At 39.9% G+C, this 20,829-nt stretch overlaps 1 protein-coding gene across 3 annotated transcripts in view; it reads right to left on the minus strand.

Moving 5' to 3' along the window:
- Positions 1 to 20,829, minus strand: part of INO80C (INO80 complex subunit C) — a 45,270-nt gene that overhangs the window by 22,924 nt on the left and 1,517 nt on the right. Inside the window, exon 2 of one of the 3 annotated variants that reach the window (XM_074988006.1) lies at positions 19,777 to 19,852. The exons of the other annotated variants lie outside the window; for them this stretch is intronic. The gene's annotated coding sequence lies outside the window, so the exon portion shown is untranslated. The remainder of the gene's footprint in view (positions 1 to 19,776; positions 19,853 to 20,829) is intronic. 3 annotated transcript variants of the gene reach the window in all.

Genomic DNA, 20,829 nt, shown 5'->3' on the forward strand with positions numbered 1-20,829 from the left:
ACAGTCTTTCCACAGAAGACATACACTGCAAGACAGACAAGTTTTTAGAAGTTAGAAACTTAAGTTTTTGGTCTTTTTAAACTAATACACAGATCCATGAAAGAAAAATCTAAACATGTTGAGTATAGATGCATTCAAGAAGTAACACAAATTAAATACTGTCGGATATTTTAATTAAATTAAAAATTCAACAGTTATACAGGACATTTTGTTTTTCAAAATTGCATAAGATCTCATCTGGCAAACCCATACAACTGTGAATATTACCATTACCATGTCAATAGTACTTCCATTAAAGTCCATAGCTTAAATCCAATTCTGTACCCACTAAGGACAGTGAAGTAAAACCACTAATCGACTAAGACTAGCTCATAAGAGAGGAATTAATCCGGAAACAGAAAAGCACAAGCTTTTACGTGTATTTATGCTGAAGCAAACAGAATGAATCACACCTCTCTTTCCTAAATTGGTAATGATAGTTAGGCAGTAGGTCTCAACCTCTTTCTTACCTTGGCCAAAATCAATGCCATATTCTAACAAACATTTTATACTTGTAGCACATAATTTTAGAAGGTAGTATTTCAGGTGTAATGCCCATGCAATGACAGGTTGAATCTCTCTGGTCTGGCACACTCATCTTGTAAGATCTGTAATTTGGCATCATTCTAGTTAGCTGGATGACCACAGCCATCAGTCCTGGTTCTGTGCTGTTATTTAGATGTAATTTACCCCTAAATGTCTTCTAAGAGCCCAGTAAGTAGTGGAAGTGGTGGCAATGCTGCTAGACAACATTGCCCTCCCACGGTCTGTCAAATTCTCTCGTTAGGCAGTGGTCAGGTCCGGAGGGTGCAGAACTAGAGAGGTTCAACCTGTACTCCAAAATAATTTTTGAGAAATCTAGGACTGAAGATAGAATATATGATTTTTGTTTAATAATGAATACTCAGACTTTTCAGCTCCATTTTCAGTGTATCATACACAATTCTGAATTTAAATCCTCAGTATTTTAATTACAAAGCCAGATATTTAACAATTCTGAAGTTTCAAAATGTGCTTCAAAATGACAAGAACTGTAATAAAATCACAAACAGCAGTTGCTGTTGGACAATATTTTTAAGTGTCAAGAGTTGACAAACATTCAAATTAAGTTTACTATGATCCTGTTTTTATTACGATTGCCTATGCAATCTGAAATTTAATATATTGATGAACAAGTACAAACCTCCGCTAAGAATTTGAAAGACCTCAAAGGACGGTTAGTACTTAGTAAAGATATCCTCTCCCAGTCTAACATAGCTTTGCTTTGGTGTTAAGAGTGTGGGCTGTAAAGAAAGAAATTGCTCATTTCTTAGGTTAGTAAGGCCAGTATTAAAAGTGGACTTGGTTCCCAGAAAGCTCTTTTCAGTCTGTTTTATTAGGCAGTCAGGTTTTCATCAGCACAAAATGAGGAAGTGCATGTCTCAGAGAGCCACATCCTGCTCAATGTGTGCTGCTAAGCCTGTATCATCTGGTGGCTTCTTCCCTTTCCTGCTAATTCACAGCTCCTCCACAGTATGTTTCACGACACGCTCAACATTTAGACGTTAATAACCTAAAATAGCAAATACTTTGCCATAAATATAATAAAAAAATATATTGTAATAGGCTGACAAAGTGTGCTGGAAACAACCTAAGAGCAGATGTTAATCCTGCTGGGAAAGGATAGGGTAGGTTTTTTCTTACTTGGGCCCCACTTTCAGCAGCGTATTTAAGCATATGCCTAAAACCATCTCTATTTGGTGGGATTTAATTATGATTTGAGTGCTTTGATTAACAGGTATGCATTGCTGCTTAGTGAACAAGATTAATAACTAACTTTCTTGGTAAGAGAGAGGTAAGAGTCAAAATGATCCACAGGAGCAGCCAAGTCTGGGGAGCAGGGCTTTCTTATCTTTGTGTTATTTTCTTTGTTAGTAAAGCCAAGCCCAGGAATAAGTCTAGCTGGGACTCTAGCTAACATTTGGATTATACTGGCACAGCAGGCTGGGAAAGCTGCCTATTTACACATTAGCTTCAGTCCTACGTTTTGATAGATTTGCTCATTTTCTAAATACTGTGTTCCAGATTCCCTGTCTCTGATGCATTATATTTCACATCTCATCCTCAAAGATTTCTTCATCCATCTGGTTTAATTTTGGGAGAGGACAGCAGAAACATGTAGAACATGGAAGCAGAACTCTTTGTTTTGGCTTTTTTTTAGATGGAATCAGAAATGTGGGTTTTTTGGGGGGACTGAGTTCCACGTCTAATTTAACCTTTTTGAAACTGCTTGTCTGGAGTTTATGTATTTCTTTATTGAAACAATGCAAGTCTCTTTTTAAAAGGGGATGAAAATTTCATGCTGGAATAGCTAATTTATTATGATTATTCATTTCCCAATCCATTTGGACTATATTTTATATTGTATTCTATAATTTGATTTCAATATTATATTTGTGAAAAAAATATTTTAAAAGTTTTTTTTAATTGCATTAGCTACACATTCTCTCTCTCTCTCTCTCTCTCTCTTTTGGCATCCAGTTGCTGAACACAAGGGCTTGGAAAGAAACAGAACATGTATATTATTGTAGGTAATTTATCAGATCTCACATCCCCGTCTTCTGGATGTTAAAAAAAAGTAACTCAAAGACTGGAATTCCACATGAGAGTATGTGAAGATAAAAATTCCCAATCAAGATTTGTTTGTGAAATGCTGACCAAATATTAAGCTCTGTAAGAAATAGAAAGATTGGAACTGTTTAGGAAGAAATAACAATCCAATAAAATTGGCTAAAATTAATGGATTATCATAGTTATGTTAGGTAAATAGATTAAGTAACGAATCTTCTATACAATGTTTAATAGTTCTTTCTGTGCAATACTTTTAGCATTATGGTTTTGCCTCATGTAGACAACCAGTGGCTCTGGAACTGTGTTGAAGAGTAAAGAGGTTTTGATGCTGTATCAGGCTCTGCAAGTCAATGGGAAAATTGTCGCTGACTCCCATAAACTCATGAGTGGACCTGCAGAGGGCAGACTTCCCTTGTCTCTGACTTCTGGATAATGAAAGGTTGATAATCTGTCTTTGGGAACAGACTTTGAATGTCAGATATTTCCCTGAATCCCAAGTAATACTAATCACACTGTATCATTTATTAAGTTGTTTTAATATATCAGTGCTCACTTTACAACAAACTTGCTACTTACCTTCTTGCAGTTTCAGTATTTAATTCCTTTAATTCTGAATAATAGAGTGAGTTGAGATAAAGCTGTTGAAAGGCTGAGCATCAATACCCCAGAAGAGGAAAATTGGCACTATATAGCACTGGAAACTCTGTATAGGGGAATTGTCTCAATTAGATGGATCTGATTCTTAGCTAAAATGATAGCTAAGGTTGGCCGTAGGAATATTTAGCATAGTGGATGCCCCAAAAGACATGCACTGAAGTCTCAGTAATGGTGTCAGAATGGGACAGGAGCACTTCCTCCTGTATGTCAAGATTAACACTATCTATTATCCATTTTTGAGGTAGAAAAGGAGATAAATATTTATTCAGTAGCATGGGGTCCTGATCCGTGATTAGGGTTCTTGTGTAATAAGGTAATACAAATAATGGACAAAGAAAAAAGGTCTCCCCTGTCTGGTTGAATTGTACTGGTTCTTGGGTAAAGTGGAAAAAAGTTCTTCTTCCCTGTTGGAAAAGAAAACCTGATGCAGTTCCCCCCACCTTTTCTTTTTCAGATGTGTGGCATATATTGCCTTTCAAGAGGATCAAAGGATGTCATGTACTTATTTTGAGTGAGGGCAAGAATTGAGAATCAGAGATTTCAACTGGAGAATGCTTACATACAGGAGGAAATGCTGAATTTATAGAGCAAGTTTTGTTCCAAAGGATACTGAACATCGTATACTGTATTAAAGAACCTCACAAATGTAATTTATTTTGAAGTGGAGCTTAGTAGTGCAACCTTAGTAGTAGGTGATATGGCTGAACAATGTACTCTCCTAGGGGAATTCTGTACCACTGCACAATACAGAATTTTGCAGAAATTCATGTGTGCAGAGTTTCCTTTCTCCCACAGAAACGGGCTGCAGTGCTGCTAGACATCACTAGGGGCCACTGGACATGGCAGAGCCCAGCTTGCATACAGAAGACACTGCTGGGGGAGGGAGCAGGAACAAGAGGGTTCCTGGCAGCTGCAGTTCCCTGCATGGGAAGATTGTGCTATGCAGAAAACTCTGTGCAAGTGCCTGGGATTGAGCATCAGGCTGTTTCTCTCTCTGGAGCTTTGTAGGAAAAGGAAGTACAGATTCTTGGCAGCGGGGCTCCCCGTGACTCGGTCTGGAGAGAGGGGGAGACCATTCAGATGCAGGTGTCAGGGCTAGGGAGGCCACAGTTGGGTTCAGAAGTAGGGAGGGGACAGAGAAACAGGAACTAGTTTGTCAGAAGAGTTTCTTTAATTCTACTAGTGGTGAAATTCTTGCAGGTGTCTGTATTGTTAGTGACATACTTACTGACAGGTATTTTCAAGTAAACTACCAAAATAATTAAAACGAGCATGGGTATGTATTGTTATTTTGTCAAATAAAATTTAAAGAATCTTGCAGAATTTTAAAATTTTGGGGAAGAATTTTTAATTTTTGGTGCAGATGCTTCCAGAAGTAAACACAGTAAACTCTTTGATATCTGGCACCCTCAGAACCGGGAGATTGCTGGATATTCAAATGTGCTGGATGATGGAGAGGTGTTTTCCCACAGTCCCTGCCTGCAGGCGACACTCATGCTTCTCGGCTCCCCTCTAATCCCCATCTACAGGACCTAGGGGAAGTGGGTGCAGGGACAAATATACCACTTAAAAGAGTCTTATATAAAATTAGAATCCTCAGCTGTCTATTCAGAAAAGCTTTAATCCTACTTTGCGCTCCTGAAGTGACACAAAGGCAGATTTAAAGAGAGCTATGAGTACCTGCTGAGATCCTTCTCCTCCTCCTCGTGGCTGGTGGCAGCTCCCGCCCTCTCATGACTTGGCTGATGCAGCAACTCCTCCCACCACCGGGCTGCCCTTCTCCTTCACAACCCTTTCTTCTCCCGGCAGCCTGTGGCAGGGCCTCGCTGTGCCACTCCTGCTCCGGTTGCGTCCAGCTCTGGCGTGCTTGGGGACGCTCAGGGTGACCTCTGGGGCCCCGCCCCACATGCATAACAAAGTGCCTCCCCTTGGTGGGGCTGTCTTGTCCTGGGCCGCCAGTTCAGAGGTGCCCCATCGTTGGGGGCCACAGGGCACACGTCACTCCCCTGGCGCCAGCTAAATTCTGCTCGCCATGTGAGCAATGGGCAAGAGAGGAGTGGGATGGGGAGTTGGCTGCGAACAGTGCAGTCCCCTGGAGAAGGAGGCCTAGGCGCCAGGGTGGTGCCTGGTGCCAGTTGTTTGAGAGTTCCTTCTGGTAGATCAAATACTGATTAAGAGAATTTACTGTATTCTTCTAAGCTACTACCAGCCAGTAGTATATGGGCAATATGCTCATGCATACAGCATACAGCATAAACTGAGAGGAAATTCATTTAAGTCAATATCACTGTTGTTCCATCAGCTTAACTAAGAGGCAACTCAAGATTTACACTGCCTGATCCTGGTCCCATTGGCATCGAAGGCAAAAATTTAACTGGAAGTAGAACTGTGCCCAAAGGATTTTCAAAGAAAAGTAATAGTCTTGATTAATTACACATATTTTCTTCAAATACAGCTGATGCATGAGTTAGCAAGGAAAGATGAGGGAGGGCGGAGACTATCACATTGGTTTTTTCTCCTCTTTGTGACTTGTAACTGAAAAGCAATTTGAACAATTTCCCTCAGACTTTCTATAAACAATTTCCTTTATCTTCAGAGAAATATGGCAATATTCAAACCAAAACATTTTCCAAATCAAAGTTACCGGGAGGCTAAAATAGGCTTTATTTTGGAAACCCACTGCTGCTATAGCTATGGAGAGATAACCGACCTTCAACTCTCCTCTTCAATTACAGTATTCCAATTAAATTTTATTGAAATGGATGCTTCATTTATGGAGAAAAACAGCTTAAACTTTTCACTGCTGATGTGTGAATATATTTATAAAAGCCATGAAAAAGAATAGGAAAAAAATTTGTCCTTCCTCTACCACCAACCAGGCAAATGATTCCTGTAAATGTGAGGTGATATTTGAGTCTATGCTAATTAACTCAAAAAAAGGAGACTGGAGCTAAGAAGTAGTTTAGTTTGTTGTTTTAAAAAAAACCACTTTCTTGTTTGGACCACTGCATGAAAAATAGTTAAAATTGCAAATCTAAACTTCTACACTCCTGTTTTGAAACAGCTTGAAATAGCTCATATTCCATCTGCCTGAGAAAGGCTAACTAAAACTTTACTGATCCGCTAAAAGACTGAACTGTCACTAAGTGATTGATAGCTTTTCTGTGTTCTCTGTAGAGCATTTCAATGCCATAGACTGCAAGCACTCAATTAAAGGGCAACATACTCATTTAAAGTGTCCCATCACTGACCAGGATTCAAATCATTAACATTCACCTACACTGATGCTTTCAGTGACAAAATACCTTATGAAAATGTATAAAATACTAATTACTTTAGCCACTTGGATGGAGGAATAAAATACCTGAAAGCAAAGCTCTATTACAGGGCATGAGGGTTTGAATTTAGAATTAGAAATACAAACAAAGAGAGGATAATGTGAATTACATTTCACATCCTCGCTCATTCAAAACTTAGAGGAAAAGGGCCCAGCAATTCACGTCACACGAAAACCGTTTTCACTGGTACAGCTTACTTTTGAAAAGTATGAAAAGAAAACTTGAATGTATTTTGTTCTTTTTAAAAATTTATTAAACTTTCCAACAAAGAAACGGACTGACAACTTTAATAGAAGCTTTGGTTTCTTCTCAATAGATTTCAGATGTCAAACATATTTTTCCATTTAAAAACTTTGAAAGCACTATGCTGAACCAAGTTCTTATAACTTTCAGATATTTTAAGAAAACGCCTTTTTTTTTTCCTAAGAGGGAAAAGCCTCTGCAAGATGTAATTGGGAAGCAACTGTCAATAACTTCCCACAATTCCAGAAAAGTTTGATTCAATTTGCATTTGCCGCAAACCTGTCTTCAGCACAAATGACTGTAAAATATCTCTCACTTGTATATTTCATTGGTGGACAGGGACTACATCTTGTTTATAACATTTGACAGTTTTCTTTATTAAGAACATTGTGACTCAGAGGCAAATTCGGGAACTGAAGAGCACAGTAAAGAAGCCAGGAAACTTAGGACCTCAAGAATGAAAAAAGTACAGCACATGTTACTATACACATTATTAATGAGACTAAGCCCAGAAACAGAGAATAGTTAGGGTTCTTTGAAGAAAAAAAAGTTTTCCTGACCTGTTAGCTTTCAGAAATACAAGCATAAGGAGTCATAATAGTAATTAGTAAAGCTTAGTCAATTAATAAATTAGGACTGAATGTTTAATAACACTTGTCTGTATGTTACAAAAAACAACTTTGATTGTTCTAGTCTAAACCTATCATTTTACATACTGTATTTCTTTTAAGGAAAACACAGTACCAGAAGAGGAGGAAGATCAGTATTTGTTGATGTCATAACACTTCTAAGAAGGGACATCAAATAATGGATTGTAACCAAAGAAAGAAAGGAAAGAATACTGACTCTAATATCATAGTCCATCTGCCCACTAAAACGCTTTATATAAGATAGCAATAGAGAACTAAGAGAAAGCAGACAGGCATTAGTTATAAGGATTGTCTAGACAACAAAAGCAGGTGCTTGAAAATATTTGAAGTTTTGACATATATTCAGTTCCAAAACATTATGAAAATGGGACCTGTCAATTTTTCATTAAGACAAGAAGTCACTCCAAAACAGCCAATAACATGGTAACTAGAGCACTAACCAGAGATGTTGGAATCCCTGCTCCAAATTACATACAGAGCCCTAATCACCCTAACAATTGGCTATTCTAAGGTTGTGCTCATCTTTTCTCTCCCCTGTACCGCCCCCTACTACATCTTTTCCTTCTGACTCAAGAAACTGCCCAATAAATGTATGGTCACAACTGCTATGTTATCACAAGACACTTGTGTTTCAACTAAATCATAAAAAAAAGGTGTTAATTTTTTTCAACTAGTTCTCCTGATGATTACTGACTTCAGGAAGGGTATAAATTGGTCTCCAGTAGTAACCGCTATATAAGTTTACCAATAAGAGCATATGGACCTATGGACCTTAACCTAGTGTCCAAACTTAAGCTAAAATCATGGCAGTGATAATGTAGTAATATCACATAGTAACTCCCCTGCCAAATAACACAAACTTCAAGAGTTTGCCAAAGGTGCACCACATCAGGGATAAATAATCTAATCAAGTATGTTAAGAGTAGCTGGAAGAGGACAATAAAATGAACTACAGGTTGAACTTCTCTAGCGCAGCACCCTCGGGATCTGACTAGTGCCAAACCAGAGAATTTGCTGAATAATAAAGGTAAATATTGTCTAGCACATGTTGGCAACCAAACTAGCAAGAGCCTTTTCTTTTATTCAAATTCAGTAAAAATCTCAAGTCAAGAGCCACAATGCATGTTAATACAAGACAGTCCTTAATAAATAACGTCAAACCATACTTTTGTACCCATTATTTTAAGAATAGTGCACACTATGATTTGTAATTTGATACATGGTAACTGCAGGATGTTCACCAACTTTTTACATATTCTCTTGAGGTTGCACTTTTTGTTGGTGAATTTCTCATTGCAAGTGAGAAATAAAAGGAACCCAGCCAAACTCAATATAAATGCAAAGGATTGGGTCCATTCAGTTTGAAATTTTGTTTTCATCTTTGATTTTCCTCGTCTTTGATTTCCTCTCTTCCTTCCAGCCCCACTTTAATTGTGCCAATTTTATTTCACATTTAATTTTAGTTTTCTTTCTGAAAATGAATGTTGCCCTTCACAGCAGGAATGCTGCAAGCTTCCTTTTCCTTTTCGAAATCAAGACTATTAGCAACAAAACACAGATACAGTGTCATATCCCACAATGCACTGCACATATTAAAGGGGGAGTTAGCCAACATTGAGATCACGCATCACTTGCTATTTAGATATGGGTCGTTCATTTTTGGGCTTTCAGATGTTCGTTGTTTTCCAGAAATAACCAGAAGGGCTGGTTTTTTAAACTTTGCAATTATAGTATTGGCAGCCACAAAGAAGTTCTTAAAGAGATGCGGAGCCACAGATTGCAGAACCCTGGTCTAGGAGCATTACCAATGCTTCCACAGCTCTTAGAACACATTTAGGGATAAATCAGAGCTACATAATGGCACAGAACACTGAGAGCCATGACTACTGACAGTAAACTTTATGGGACCACAGGAAACTTGGTCACATCCGTAACAACTGGTCATCCAGCTAACTAAAATTATGCTGGATCACAGATGTTGCTGGACAAGGGAGTGCCAGACTACAGAGGTTCAACTTGTTTATATTTACATTTTCTAATCTTAGGGCTAGAAAGCATATAAAGAAAGTTTGTGTTGTCAGGAGGGATTGAGGAAGGGGGAGTCATTTGTACAGTCACCAAATATTAAACAGTCAGCCCTCCAGCACCTTGTAAACTCTCAAACTCAAATAGGGAAGTAGGCCTTAAACCAGGCTTCTCTCAGTGACATGGAGATTGTCCTCCTGTGCTCAGCAAAACTGAAGGCTTTTAGAAGAACTAAATTTTCCAGGATAACGAGTAAGGTGCTAAATGAATAGTAATAAACACCAGACAGATTCTAGTTAAGAAGATAAGAGTCACACAAGAATTTGTTGTGAACTACTTTGCTTACTTTATACAATACAATAACATTTTGAGGACTGTTTTCTGATAATATTTCCAGGATATGCTGGATTAATAAAATGTAAGGCTTGAAAAGCAATAAAATGCACTTGAACATTTTTAGTTGAGTTTGAAGAATTGCCACATATTCTTAATACAACATGACTGTTCCAGGGTTTGAATATGTCTTGCATCTTGATCACCTCTTTTGCACACAGCCAAAGAGAACTGTGAAAAGACAGGTTGTTGTTCCCGTTGCATCTGAATTAGTGAAGTATTTGTATCAGCTTCAAGAGCATAAGTAAGTGAGAACCAAGGGATTTTGTGAGAGGTTTATGAGATTTTGTAAGAAAGCTACCACAATAAAATATTTAGTAGGGTAATTTTTAAAAAAACATTGAGGATATGATCAGATTGTGAAACATCAAATTTAGAACTATAAACACTGTGGAGCTAGATAGCTCCCAAACTGGAACTTAAAATTGTAGTTCCTAGGTGTCCTCTACTACATAAAAATAGAGCCTACTACAAATTCTTTGATATGTTATAGAGTACACTGTTTTGGGGATTGAGGGCAATTCTTAGTTAAAAGAAAACTGAACTGGTAAATCCCAAGTTGATTTGATATGGTAGAAATATCAATCAATCAACTCCTTTTGTGAATACCTGGTTGAACTTAGCAGAGGTGGGGAACCTACAACCCACCCACTGCATCCTAAACAAGGGCTATTAGTCATGAGTCTTGGTCCCCCGTGGAGTTGGAGGCACAAGCACCAGCTGCCTGGCATTTCCTGTGGCACCTCCACGGAGGGGTGATCAGGGAAGCTCCAAGTGCTACTGCTGCTCCCAGCACTGCCTCTGAAGCTCCCAATAGCTGGGAACAGCAGCCAATTGAAATTGTGGAAGTGGTGCGTGCTGACACAGGCTTCATGAACTGTGTGGAGTCCCCTGGCCCCTCTGCCTAGGGGCTGGACGTGACAGCCATTTTCAGGAGCAATGTGGAGCCAGGGTGGGCAGGCATGAGCCTGCTTTAGCCCTGTGGTACTGCTGACTGGGAGGCACCTGAGGTGGTTAGCTGGAGTTCACACACAAAACCCTCTGTCCCAGGTCAGAACCCCCTCCCACACCTCGCATCCTTACTCCCATCCCAATCCTGAGCTCCACCCTTCTACACCCAAACTCTCCCCTAGACCCTGCACCCCAGACTTCCTCCCATATCCCAATCCTCTGTACTATCTCAGTCCCCACCCCAGAGTCTTCACCTCCTCCTGTATTTCAACCCACTGTCCCATCCTTATACCCTCACCTCCTCCTGCACCTCAAACCCTTAGCCCAACCCAGAGCTTCCCCCCCTTATTTATGGCCCCACCCTAGAGCCTAGGGGAAGCCCTGAATCTCTACTCTCCCTCACGGTTGTTTGTGGCCCCACACTATTTTTGTCCTGTGGGTCAATAGCCTCTGATAGAAAAATGGTTCCCTGCTCGTTATGGTAAAGAACACTGTAGCCACTCAGCATTGTGAATCCTGGATCTACGCAGGCCAGACTTAGTTGGAGGAGGGGAGACTTCTGTCATGGCTCACTGCTAAGTGCAAATCAATTCACCACTGCCCACCTTTTTAAAGAGTGGAAAGGAAGAGTAACGGGGACAGAAAGACAGGCAGCTGTGGTACAGCAAATGAAGTTTGACACGAGAGTATCATTTTGTCTTCGCACTTCAACTCAGACTTGCTATCAGGATGTTTAATTTGCCTAAGGTAATTAGTTTACAATTGAGACCTCAACTTACAGGTTATCTTAATTTATTCAGTTCAGAGCTATCAACTGGAAGGCCACTTCCACAGACTAAGAACACTTTTAACTCTGATTTTAAAAGATAAGCTAAATTTGGGGCCTGAACATCCTGAAAGTGGCTAGACATTTAACAGTTTTCACCCCATTCCAGACTGTTAATTTTCAGTTCCTTGTGCTGCGAGGACACCATACAACTCAGTGCAGTTAGAAATAACTACAGTGCTATTTACTGACGTTTTCACATATTAAAACCAGTGTATTTTAAAACTGAGGATAATACATATTTGCATGAGCAGTGAAACAAACCATCTGCAGACTGCACAGCATATTGATTACTTTGCTAGTCTCTGCTTAGACTTTCCGAAAGCTATCCAAGGACCTGGACTCTCCTCTGCTCTCTCTCTCCCTTCTGAAACTATGTTAACTTTGCCCAATGATTTCACCTTCTCAAGACAAGCAAATACGGAGTAAGCAGTTTCTCCACCTGCTCAACAGCATGAGAAGCTGTCATGAGAGATGTGACTAGCACCTGGGTAGCCCCATAGTTAGTAGTGCTGTAAGTAGACAAGTCATTGTCAACGCAGAAAATCTTAAAAAACTGATTTTATTTTAAGTTGCCCCACCCTTGCCTCCCAGCCACCTGCTCTGAGCCCCTTACTCCCTGACTTGAGTCCCCCTACACCTACCAATCCCCTGCCCTGAACCCCACATTTGCCAACTCCCTCCCCCAACCCCTGCCCTGAGCTGTTTTGTCGACAGTGGGCAGGGCAGTCCGGCTGCTCTGTCGATCTACTTTTGTGTGTAGATGTACTCTGTCAACAGAGTTTCTGTCAACAGATGCTTCTAGTGTAGCTGTAGCCAAAATGAATAACCTAACGGACACAGTCTCTATTTTGTTTACTTCTAACTTAAAAAAAAACTACTAAAACTACAAAATTAAAATTTATTTTAACTTCTGTATCCCAATATTAACATGTTTCTATAATGTCTACAATTTTTCTGGAGCAAAACCAAATGCTATTCAATGTAAGTATGTAAAATGTACTGAAGTATGTAAAAGAGCAGCTCGTGTGTGTAAAGCTGCAGTATCTAGTAAACAATCATGTCTTTCCTAATTGTCTCAGGTTTTCCTTGAAATGCTAATTTGATTTGTGAGTGTCACATCTAGCTGAGCTGTCTTGCTAATATGGGAAGTGTTTTAATCAAATTTTCTATACCATATCACTGTCATATCTCCTCTTACACTTGTCTTTCAAAATCAGATAATCCTCATACAATATTATCTCCTTCTGATAGAAAGATCCACTCATTCCCCTTGCCCTTTTCTGAGTCTCTTGTATTTTTGTTACACATCATGAAATTAAGAGCAGCAGTAGCAGGATCCTGCACAGATTTTAAAAGATATTGCATGCCCATTACCTAAAGTAAATTATTTTAAATCTTGTGCTGAGAGAACAAAAAGGGTGAAAAATCTGATAGCAATTTAATGTGATCTACAGTAAAATCTATACAGATGTGTTATGATGTAGGGAGAAGGGTGGGAGCACATCTGTGTTTACTCTGAAACTTAAATCAAATCACATTGGGGGGTAGCATTTCTTTGGGACTGGCATAGGTTGATCTGGAAATACAAATACTTTTGTGCTTACAGATACACTAAATCCTTCAATATGTGACAAACATCAAGTAAAGTCAATTCTTAGGTTTCCCAGCCTTAAGAGTCTCCTTTTAAAAAGACTAGTTTTAAAAATTCTCAATTTATAAAGCTAAATTAAAACATGTATGTTATAATTTTGGCCATATGATATTACAAACATTACTGGTAAGTATCTGCTGTGTGTTATAGTCTTTTTTTCATCAAGCTGGTTCTTGAAGAGACTGGATGTGTTGCACAACAAATACCTAAGAACAGTTCTCATTCTCATTTCTGGACCACTGTTGGGAAAAAAGGAAAAAAAAACAAACAAACAAAACACAATCCTGGGGAGAGCAGTAACAGAACTTGATGGTATTTAATACTCATATTTAATATTTAGCTGTTTGCTATCTGCTTTGATGCAACACCTAATTTTGTAAGGCATTCCGGGGTCTTGCCTTCATTAGGATTTAAAGGTGTGTTATTTGAGCTAGCAAACACACTCTAATTAACACTGTCTAAAACTCAAGCTAAGACAAGGTAATTTGTGCTAAACAGGTTGAGTTAAAGCTGAGTGACAGCCTAGGCTTTACTTCAAAAAGCACTTGAGCCTTCTGTACTAATGAGGTCATGTACCTTTTCCATACTTCCTTCCCTATCTCTCAGTTACCTGCCCTGTCGCACGTTGCCTTTTAGCTTGTCTGCTCTTCAGAGTTGGCATTCTGTTCTTTTTTTTCCCTGGATTATCAAATATAGTCTGCTGGACAATGCCACATGTAGTTTTGTGTACAATAGTGCCTCAGACTCAGGTGGCCAAGTCCCAATTTTAGATGCAATTGTGATCCAAGAAACTCCTGTTCAGCGGCACCCAGTCGTGCAGGTGACTAAACTCACTTAACACATAAGCTTTTGTAGAAGAAGTATCCTAATTGCCTACTTTTGTGCTTCCGAGCATGTACACTGCTGCCTGACTCAGGATGTCCACATACTAACTTCCCACTTAATTCCCAGCACAACACTACCTAAGTCACATGTGGGATCTCTGGGTAAGAGTAAAAGTGATAAAAAATAAGGGTGGTGTCATGGCAGGGGTCTACCACAAACCACCAAGCCAGGGAGAAGAGGTGCATGAAGCTTTTTTTTAAACCAACTAACAAAATCACCCAAAGCACAGAACTTGGTGGTGACGTGAGGCTTCAACTACCTAGAGATCTGTTGGGAAAATTACACAACAGGGCACATATTATCCAATTTCTTCAGGGTACTAGAGACATTTTTTTTTATGTCAGAAGGTGGAGAAAGCTACTTGGGGAAGGCTGTTCTAGATTTGATTTTGACAAACAGGGAGGACTAGCTGAGAATCTGAAAGTGAAACATAGCTTAGGGTGAAAGTGATCGTAAATGATAAGAGTTCATGATTCTAAAGAATGGCAGGAGGGAGAACAGCAAAATAAAGACAGTGGATTTCAGGAAGGAAGACTTTAGCTAACTCAGGGAGCTGGTAGGTAAGATCCCAGGGGAAGTAAGTCTAAGAGGAAAAGCAACTGAAGACAGTTGGCAGTTTTTCAAAGAGATGTTATTTAGGGTACAACAGCAAACCATTCGACTGCATAGGAAAGATAGGCAGTATAGCAAGAGACCCCCTGGCATACCCAGGAGATCTTGAATGATCTAAAAATGAAGAGTCCTACAAAAAGTGGAAACCAGGTCAAATTACAAAAGATGAATATAAACAAATAACCTAAGTATACAGGAGCAAAAATGGAAAGGTGAAGGCACAAATGAGCTCAAGGTGGCAAGAGACATAAAGGCTGTGTCTACACGTTCCCCAAACTTCGAAATGGCCATGCAAATGGCCATTTCGAAGTTTACTAATGAAGCGCTGAAATGCATATTCAGCGCTTCATTAGCATGCGGGCGGCAGCGGCGCTTCGAAATTGACGCGCCTTGCCGCCGCGCGGCGCGTCCAGACGGGGCTCCTTTTCGAAAGGGTCCCTCCTACTTCGAAGTCCCCTTATTCCCATGAGCTCATGGGAATAAGGGGACTTCGAAGTAGGTGGCGTCCTTTCGAAAAGGAGCCCCGTCTGGACGCGACGCGCGGCGGCAAGGCGCGTCAATTTCGAAGCGCCGCTGCCGCCCGCATGCTAATGAAGCGCTGAATATGCATTTCAGCGCTTCATTAGTAAACTTCGAAATGGCCATTTCGAAGTTTGGGGCACGTGTAGACGTGGCCAAAGGGTAACAATAAAACACTCTGCAAATCCATTAGACGCAAGAGGAAGACCAAGGACCACGTAGATCTTGATCACTAATGAAAAGAGAAAAGCAGTAATAGAAAATGTGGAATGTCAGGAAGTGTTTAATGACTTGTTTTGGTTTTCACCAAGAAGGTCGGTGGTGACTAGATACCTAACAGTGAATGCCAGTGAAAAAAGGGTAAGTTCAGAAGCTAAAAAGAGGAAAGAACACGTTAAAATTATTTAGAGAAGTTATGTCTTCAAATCACCAGGGCTTGATGAAATGCCTCCTAGAATTGTCAAGAAGCTGATTGAGGAGACATCTGAGACATTAGCTGTTGTTTTTGAAAAGTCATAGACTGTGGGAGAGATTTCAGAAGACTGGAAAATGGCAAATATAGTGCCCATCTATAAAAAGGGAAACAAAGACAACCCAGGAAATTACAGACCTGTCAGCTTAACTTCTGTTCCAGGAAAGATAATGGAGCAAATAATTAACGAATCAATTTGCAAATGCCTAGAAAATAATAAGGTGCTAAGTAACAGTAATAGAAAATGTAGAATGTCAGAGGTGTGGATTTGTCAAGCATGAATCACATCAAATCAACCTGATAGCTCTCTTTGGCAAGGAAAAGAGAGAAGTGGTTGATCTGGTATATCTAGACTTTAAAAGGCATTTAACACAATCTTGCATGACCGTCTCATTAACAAACTAGGGAAATATAACCTAAAAGTACATATTATAAGGTAGGTGCATAACTGGTTGGATAACTGTTCCCAAAGTGCAATCATCAATGATTCACAGTCATCCTGGAAGGACATATGTGGGGTTCTGCAGGGATCAGTTCTGTTCCATATGTTCATCAGTGCTTTAGATAATGGCAGAGAGAATACACTTGCAAAATCTGTGGAGACTACCAAGCTGGTAGGGGTTACAAATGCTTTGGAGGGTAGAATTATAATTCAAAATGATCTGGACAAACTGGGGAAATGGTCTGAGGGTAAACAGGATGAAATTCAACAAGGGCAAATGCAAAATATGCCATTTAGAGGGAAAATCAGTTGTACACATACAAAATGATTACATATGAAGAAATACTGCAGAAAGGGATCTAGGGCCATAGTGGACCACAAGCTAAATATGAGCAAATACTATTGCAAAAAAACTATCATTCTGAGATATATTAGCAAAAGTGTTGTAAGCAGCACTTGAGACATACTTCTTCTGCTCTGCTCCCAGATAATTAGGCCTCACCTGAAGTATTGTGTCTAGTTCCAGGTGCCATATGTCAGGAAAGATGAGGGAATATTGAGGAAAAAAAAAACAGAAGAGCAACAAAAATTATTAAAACTCTAGAAGACATAACCTGTGAGGGAAGACTGAAAGAACTTGATTTGTTTAATCTGGAAAAGAAAAGACCGAGAGGGGACATGACAGCTGTCAAGTACCTAAAAGGTTGTTACAAAACGGAGGGAAACTTTTTCTCCTTAACATTTGATGATACAAGAAGCAATAGGCTTAAACTGCAGCAAGTTTAAGTTGGACATTAGGAGAAACTTCCTAACTGTCCCCTTGATTAATCACTGAAATAAACTGGCCAGGGAGGTTGTAGAACCTCCATCACTGGAGGCTTTAAAAAATATCTTATGTATTTTTAAGATCTAAGAAAATCACCTGTTGGGGTGGCCTAATTGGTGTTTGATCCTGCCATGAGTGCAAGAAACTGGACTTGATGACCTCGAGATTCTTTCTAGTTCTATGATTCCAATCAAACAGGCATACTCAGAGGCTGCCTAATTCCACACAAGGGAGCCCAAGAAGGGAGGAGGCCCTCCTGTGTAATCTTTAGCCCAGTGCTTATACTACTACCCTAGCGTATGGGAGACTCCCAGTTCAAGTCTCCTCCTCCACCTGATGAGAAGGAATTGGAACAATGATCTGCCATTGTTTGGGTTAGGGAAGTCTTCCTCTACATGACATTTTGTGTGTAGTTAGGCACTTCAGCAGCCTAACTCCAGGAGATGGTTCATGGCTCCACGTTGCAAGCAGAGCTAGGAACCTACCTGCACGATTGACTTTGGTGCCAAACTCTGTGAAAGCAGGGGGCTTAAGATATACCCCTCACATCAGCACTTCCACTTGGTTAGTTTAGATTGCTCCATGTCTAGCATGCTGGCTTTTGTAGAACCCATTCCCCAGATCTGTCCCCAGGCGTTGTATAAAGCCCAGACACATAACCCAGACTTTGTAAATCCATGATTTTCAGATGCCTAAAATTTAGGTTTTGCAACACATAAGTACCTTTATGAATCCAGGACGTAGTGCTTAAGACAGTAATTGCTTAGAGCTCTGTGTATGCTATGGCTCCTGGTGGTTCTGATACTAAGGCCCACTCTACACTACATACCCCTGTAGACCTAAGATACACAAGTTCAGTTTTGCAGAGTCGTCCATGTGGTAAAGCATTGGGGGCTGTTCTCCCATCAACTCCACCTACTCTTTTCCTCCTGATGGAGTACTGGAGTCAATGGAAGAGCAATTGGAGGTTGAGTTATAGCGTCTAAACAGACACAATAAATTGAGCACTGGTGGATCAATCCCCCGTATTGTGAAGACAAGCACTAATGGAACTGAAACAGTAGCAGCAACAGAGGAAATTCTTACAGGAAAAATAATCTTCATTTAGACAATCCTTAACTGAATGGTGTGGTACCAGTCAATACTAAAAACAAGGGTTTTTACTCGTTCACCTTACCTCATATGGGCATTATTCCTCAATACTGAAAATACCGAACTCTAGCATGATCAATGTATTTTTCAATGGAACAACTGCATGGGAGGAATAATTGTGTAAGACTAATAGAAGTGATGTAATCAAAGTGCAACCATGCTCTCCCATAAATCCATTTTTAATTCTGTATTTCGTAAACACAGGCATTATTTCTAAAAGGGCTGTCTCGTATTGCAGACATGACTGAAGAGTACTCTGTGCTGTGGCCTTCCAAAACAAACATGACTCAGTACCTTTGAGTGTGCAACTCAAAACAGTGAACAATACTTTGTTGTTCATGCTGGGAGACACAGATGACTTAAAGTTCTCAGTTTATACTCTAGGTCATGTGTTTGGTAAATATAGTACAAATCCAATAGAGAGCTTCACTGATACATAGCAAGAATTCTGGTCCTGCTTCCTAGATGCACAAAATCACTTACATCTATTATTCCATTAACCAATTATTTTGCTAGGCAAAGTTGATTTTTTTAAAGGAACAAACTTTTATTTGCTTTCAGTGCTCTCCTTACTCCCCATTTTTGTCTCTGATTATAACTAAACCATTCCAACATTCTTCGTAGTTCAAGTGCTGTAGTAGCTATTACTCTAAAGCAGTGCTTCTTAAACTATATTTCATGGAACACTGGTATTCTGTGAACAACTCACAGGTGCACCACAAGCATCTAACCCATTTTTGCTATCATACACTGAAGACATACATTTTATGTTATTAAAACCAGATTCAATGTTACTTCTTCATTGCTATGATACCTGATTCATTTACTTAATTTTGGTTTTGCTGTATATGTTGCTGGGGTCTTTTTTAAGAAAATTTTTCACTGGTATTCCACATAAAAAATATTATTGTTTAGTGTTCTGTGGTCTCAAGCACAAACACTGTTCTAAAGCATGCAAAGGGAAATAAGACTTGTGAGGCACCACAAAGCAGCTGTTTAGCTTCCTCGAGACTGACCGACAAGTGGGGAAAAAAGCACAAGCTAAGCATTACATGTGAAATACGCTTATTGTGACAAGGGCCAAGCAAAAGGTCCTGGATATCAATACACATTTACACAATTACCAAAAGTGTGCTGAGTACTTTAAAAAGATGTAAGAAGGCAGTTCTGTATCCTAAGAGCTTGCAACCTTTTACCTCAAACTTGCAGACATTTGTGTAGGTACCTACTGTATGTATTGTTGATTATAGTTTGCTGATTTAAACTGTGAAACGTAAACTCTGTTTTTCTCCAGGTGTTTCCCAGAGTCTATTTCTTTACAAGAAACATTCCATATTGAGATAACTAATGATTGGCACGCAAAGCTTTTAAAACGAAGGTCAAAAGCGGTAACCATGGAAAGTGAATGCTACGAAAAGTATTGATTATTCTCACAAAAAACTTGCTTTAAAATTGGATGGTATAAAAGGTGTCTCTCTCTACCTATTAGCCAGTTGGACATTCGGTTAAGTTTTGAAGAAGTCCCACAACTATCAACTAGTCAGCAAGCACCTTCTTCCTGAAAAGTACAGGACAAAGTTTATTATGTTTATGGATAAGCTAGTCACTGACTCATCAAGCTACTTAATCAGACTGATGCTCACAAAGTAGGGTGAGAACCGGTTGATGACTGGCTGCATTGTGATTGGAGACTGTGTTTATTAAGTGTTTTGTCATGTCAAATCACTTTGTGTGAATACTTTGGCAGCTATGTAACTAAAAATTGTAGGGTTTTATATGGTATGGAAAGAAAAAGTAATTGCTGAAGAACATATAAAATATTGTGCTTCTAAGTCTAAAAATATACAGATCAATTTCATTTCTAGATTTCTGTTTTAAAAGTCCTGCATCGAGGCTTCTCTTATTTTCCACCTAAGATACAAAGAATGTGGTATTCTCTACAGCTACTCAACATCACTATGATGTTGTAATGTGTGACAGATAGAGAGCCAATGTACTGACAGCAGACATTCTTCATTCCAGGGGCTCAAGCATGCTTTCGTCTGAGCCTAAGCTCAGTTGTAACATTTTGTTTATACAGATTACAACTTCTAAAAACAGCACACTCTATTCTAGCAACATCCGTCATCCAGCAGGCCAAGGGTTGTTACTGGATCAGTCGGGCAGGAGGGCAATCTGCAGACCACACTCTCCAGCTGCCCTGGGGGAGTGGAGCTGACATCAGTGGCAGCCCCATGGGGGGGTGAGCTGCGTGGACTGGAGCCCGCATCTCCCACGCAATGCTGTTGGGGCTTGGAGCAGCCACTCAATACCAGAGCTGGCATCATTTTTCCCTCACAGCCGCGCAGGCATGGAGCTGCCTCCCCAAAAGCCCCTTGCAGCAGCACAGGCAAGAGCGCCCATTGAGCAGATGGGTGAGCAGCCAGATTGTGGGGCGTGGGATGGTAGCGTGGGGGACAGTGTCAGGGACCTCTCCTGGTCTGGCCAATTCTCTTGTTTGGGACCAGTCAGGTCCCTACCATGCTGGACCAGTGA

This window comes from Carettochelys insculpta, chromosome 2 (assembly GCF_033958435.1).
Source record: "Carettochelys insculpta isolate YL-2023 chromosome 2, ASM3395843v1, whole genome shotgun sequence".
Taxonomy (NCBI): Eukaryota; Metazoa; Chordata; order Testudines; family Carettochelyidae; genus Carettochelys; species Carettochelys insculpta.